The sequence below is a fragment of the Triticum urartu genome, chromosome 3A, assembly GCF_056163025.1.
Source record: "Triticum urartu cultivar PI428250 chromosome 3A, HENAU_Tu73, whole genome shotgun sequence".
NCBI lineage: Eukaryota > Viridiplantae > Streptophyta > Magnoliopsida > Poales > Poaceae > Triticum > Triticum urartu.
In genome coordinates, this window is record NC_141875.1 from 442,243,212 (window position 1) to 442,248,671 (window position 5,460).

Below are 5,460 nucleotides of genomic sequence, written 5' to 3' on the forward strand. Positions count from 1 at the left end.
TTGCTTGCTAGATGCTCGCTCTTTTGCTATGCCTATGCTACGATACCTACCACTTGATTATCATGCCTCCTAAATTGCCATGTCAAACCTCTAACCCACCATGTCCTAGCAAACCGTTGATTGGCTATGTTACCGCTTTGCTCAGCCCCTCTTATAGCGTTGCTAGTTGCAGGTGAAGATTTGGAGATCGTTCCTTGTTGGAACATTGTTTATTGTTGGGATATCACTATATTATCTTGTTATCTTAATACATCTATATACTTGGTAAAGGGTGGAAGGCTCGGCCTTTTGCCTAGTGATTTGTTCCACTCTTGCCGCCCTAGTTTCCGTCATATCGGTGTTATGTTCCCGGATTTTGCGTTCCTTACGCGGTTGGGTGATAATGGGAACCCCTTGACAGTTCGCCTTGAATAAAACTCCTCCAGCAATGCCCAACCTTGGTTTTACCATTTGCCACGTAGCCTCTTTTCCCTTGGGTTTCCGGAGCCCGAGGGTCATCTTATTTTAACCCCCCCGGGCCAGTGCTCCTCTGAGTGTTGGTCCGAACTAGGCAGCCTGCGGGGCCACCTCGGGAAACTCGAGGGTTGGTTTTACTCGTAGCTTGACCTATCTGAGTGTGCCCTGAGAACGAGATATGTGCAGCTCCTATCGGGATTCGTCGGCACATTCGGGCGGTGTTGCTGGACTTGGTTTATCTTTGTCGAAGTTGTCTTGTAGAACCGGGATGCCGAGTCTGATCGGAATGTCTCGGGAGAAGGTTTATCCTTCGTTGACCGTGAGAGCTTGTGATGAGCTAAGTTGGGACTCCCCTGCAGGGATTTGAACTTTTGAAAGCCGTGCCCGCGGTTATGGACAGATGGGAATTTGTTAATGTCCGATTGTAGATAACATGAACCTTAACTTAATTAAAATGAATCAACTGCGTGTGTTACCGTGATGGTCTCTTCTCGGCGGAGTATGGGGAGTGAACACGGTGTTGGAGTAATGTTTGCCGTAGGTTGTTCTTTAGTTCTTCGTTCGTGCTTTGCCTTCTCTTCTCGCTCTCTTTTGCAAACAGGTTAGCCACCATATATGCTAGTCGCTTGCTGCAGCTCCACATATTACCTTGCCTTACCTATAAGCTTAAATAGTCTTGATCGCGAGGGTGCGAGATTGCTGAGTCCCCGTGACTCACAGATTACTTCCAAACCAGATGCAGGGCCCGATGACTCCGTTCCAGATGATGCGCTTGAGCTCAAGTGGGAATTAGACGAAGACTCACGCCGTTACTATGTGTCTTTCCCTGATGATCAGTAGTGGTGCCCAGTTGGGGCGATCGGGACCATGTCGCTTGTTGGGGATGATCTTTTATTTTGGTACCGTAGTCGGACCATGAGTGTATTGGATGATTGCAATGCTATTTATGTACTTTGTGTGACGTGGCGAGTGTAAGCCAACTATGTACCTTTCCCCTTATTATCTATTTACATGGGTTGTTGTGAAGATTACCTTACTTGCGACATTGCTTTCAATGCGGTTATGCCTCTAAGTCATGCTTCGACAAGTAGGAGATATAGCCGCATCGAGGGCGTTACAAGTTGGTAATCAGAGCCTTCCCCGACCTTAGGAGCCCCCACTGCTTGATCGAGTTAGCTGACGAGTTGAGTCTAGAAAAAATGTTTTGAGTCATTTAGGAATTATATATCGGAGAGTTTAGGAATTCTTTTTACTCCCCAGTCCCTTCATCGCTCTGGTAAGGCATCCTGACGTAGAGTTTTGACTCTTCTCTTCTCAAATTTCACTAATTTTTTTAGGATCATGCGGGTATCTTGGAATCGTTCCGATCAATTTGTGATGAGAACATTGTTCTTGGTGCCTCCTGTCATTTAGGGCTTGTGGCAGTGTCCCGGGGAGTTGAGCTCCGAGGTGTTGTCATCATAATTTTATCGTTGCAGTTCTGCAATACCTGAGTTTAGTTCGCCGACATCGAAAATCTCTTTTATGCAGTTGTTGGTGAGATAACCTCGACGCCACCCAGTACTGGGGCGGGAGTTCGGGAGTATTGCCATAACTTGTATAACGGATGCTTTTCGAAGGTTGAGGTAGACGATTTTCGAAGTTTTCTCGGTTATGTGTTGAAGGATGGATACAGCTGGATGTAGGATTTGCTAGATTTGGGTGAGATATTATGCTTCCCCTGTATCCCCAACACCCGATTGCATAACCGAAAAGGTTCGGGAGTTTCATAGGTGGGAATTCTTGTAGCTCTAGTTCTTCTTCCACGGATATTTGGTTTGAGATTGGGTGATCCCTACCGAGTATTCGTTCTTGCTCCGTACCTTGTTGATTTTATTCCTCTACCTAAATTCTAAGTGGCTTCTCAATTTATGGATATGTGACCATTTCAATTGGAATGCATTTGTTCATTTTGTTCGGATGTGAAGACTATATGTTGCAATTTCAACCCGTTGGTTCAGCTTCAATTTTTGTCTATCAATGTGCTAATGGATGTCAACCTCTTCAGGATGGCTCCTCCAACGCGCACGACTCCGAATCCTGATCCGCCACCACCACCTCCACCTCCGGAGGCATGGCAAGCTGTGATGGCCGCTACCAATGCAAACACGCAGCTGATCATGCAACTTCTTCAAGAGCGCAACCAAGCGAACCAAGGCAACCAGGGCAACAATCAGAATCACTTTGCTACACTCAACCAGTTCCTTGCTAACCAGCCAAAGACCTTCAGCAATTGCGTTGAGGCAACTGAGGCTGATGATTGGCTCGTGGACTTATGCAAGCATTCGAGTGCAGTAACGTCAGGCCTGGGGACTTTGTCAAGTTCTCTTCCTTCCAACTCAAAGACCAAGCTGCAGAATGGTTTCAACAGTACAAAGATTCCAGAGGAGGCCGTGTGATTACCTGGGATGAATTCCGTCAAGACTTCAAAGCTCATCATATTCCTTAGAGCGTGGTTGAAAGCAAGCGTGAGGAATTCCGCAACCTAAAGCAAGGCTCTATGTCTGTCTATGACTACAACAAGATGTTTCAGAAGCTCGCCCGTTTTGCTAAGCAAGACGTCCCTGACGAGAAGAGCATGATATACCAGTTCAGGGGTGGTCTGAGAGAAGAAATCCAGCTAGCTCTTGTCCTCTTTGAGCCCAGGAGGTACGATGAGTTTTACAACATGGCATTGAAGCAAGAGGCTGCTCAACTGAAGTGCGATGCTTCCAAGAAGCGAGTCAGAGATGCTACTCCTTCTTCCTGAACTCAAGTGGCTAAGCAGCAGAAGTATTGGCTTCCTCCTCCTCTGTTCCGTCAGCCTTATCAACAGAAGAGCAAAGGTGGCAGTGGATCTTCCCACCCACCCAACCCTGGCTTTCAGAACAAGACTTCGTCTCAAGCTTCAAGATCGAGTGCTTCGTATCACCATCCGCTTTCAGAGGTCACATGCAACAAGTGCCAACAGAAGGGTCACTATGCCAACAAATGCTTCAATTAGAGGCGTCTCCCTCCTCCTCCTATGAGATCGGCAAGTACAACTGTGGTCAAGCATAATCCCAAGTAAGCCAAGGTCAACATGGTGAATGCAGCTCAGGCAGAGGACTCGTCAGATGTCATCATTGGTAACCTTCCTGTTAATGATATTCCTGCAAGAGTTCTTTTTGATACTGGTACATCGCATTGTTTCAGGTCAAAGCCAGTTTTTGCCAAACATGAATTTGTTTCTTCTCATTTGGGCAAACAAATGGATATCGTTTCTCCTGGCAAACGTTTGAGTGCAAGTCTGGAGGTTCCAGATGTTACGATCACTTTGGGCGACTACAAGTTTCTTTCTTCTCCAATGGTCCTTGGTAACTCGGATATTGATCTTATTCTCGGAATGGATTGGCTTTCTAAGCACAAGGCTCAGCTTGATTGTGCAGCCAGGCAGATTCAATTGACTCATTCGTCTGAGGATGTAATTGTCTTTGCCGCTCGTGATGATACCATCCGTCTGTTTTCCATCAATGAGAAGGGTGAATTGGATGCCATTTCTCAGATTCCAGTCGTTTGCGAATATCAAGACGTCTTTCCAGAAGAGCTTCCAGGAATGCCTCCGCACTGGCCAGTTGAATTCGTCATCAATCTTGAGCTTGGCACGGAACCGGTTTGCAAACATTCTTACAAGCTCGGACCTGAAGAGTTGAAGGAGCTGAAGAAGCAACTCGATATTCAAGAGCGAATGGGTCTCATCCGACCTAGTTCTTCTCCGTGGGGTTGTGGAGTTCTTTTTGTGAAGAAGAAGGATGGAACGGACTGACTTTGTGTTGACTACCGCCCATTGAACAAGAAGACTATCAAGAACAAGTACCCACTTCCCAACATCAATGAGCTGTTCGAACAACTCAAAGGTGCCCAAGTATTCTCCAAGCTTGATCTTCGTATGGGTTATCACCAGATTCGAGTCTGTGAGCAAGATATTCCCAAGACGGCTTTCAGAACAAGCTATGGTTCATATGAATACACTGTCATGTCTTTTGGCCTCGTCAACGCTCCTCCGACTTTCTCTCGCATGATGAACTTCATCTTCAACGCCTACACAAATGACTTTGTTTTGGTCTATCTTGATGACATTCTGGTCTTTTCAAAGAACAAGGAAGATCATGCCAAGCACTTGCGTTTGGTGCTCGATAAGCTCAGGGAACATCAGTTCTACGCCAAGTTCTCAAAGTGCGAGTTTTGGCTCGATGAGGTTCTATATCTTGGGCATATCATCTCTGCCAAGGGCATTGTGGTGAATCCTGAGAAGGTTTCTGCAATTGTGAATTGGGAACCACCTCAGAACGTGAAGCAACTCCGCAGCTTCCTTGGTCTCGCAAGCTACTATTGAAGGTTTGTTGAGAACTTTTCAAAGATCGCAAAGCCTCTTTCAAACCTTCTCCAGAAGCACGTCAAGTACATTTGGTCTCCGGAATGTGACATCGCTTTCAACACTTTGAAAGAGAAATTGGTGACTGCTCCAGTTCTGACTCCTCCTGATGAATCCAAACCGTTCGAGGTCTTCTGCGATGCCTCTCTTCAAGGTCTTGGTGCAGTGTTGATGCAAGAGAAGAAAGTTGTGGCTTATACCTCTCGCCAGTTGAAGCTCAACGAGAAGAACTACCCCACTCATGACCTCGAGTTGGCGGCAGTTGTGCATGCTCTTTTGACTTGGAGACATCTCTTATTGGGAAGAAAAGTGGACATTTTCACTGACCACAAGAGTCTCAAGTACATCTTCACTCAGCCTAATCTCAACCTCAGGCAGACTCGTTGGGTCGAAATGATTCAAGAGTATAATCCGAGTATCGAGTATACTCCAGGCAAGGCCAATGTGATTGCTGACGCATTGAGCAGGAAGGCTTACTGCAACAGTCTGATTCTCAAGCCTTACCAACCCGAGCTTTGTGAAGCTTTCCGCATACTCAATTTGCAAGTTGTTCCTCAAGGTTTCCTCACCAA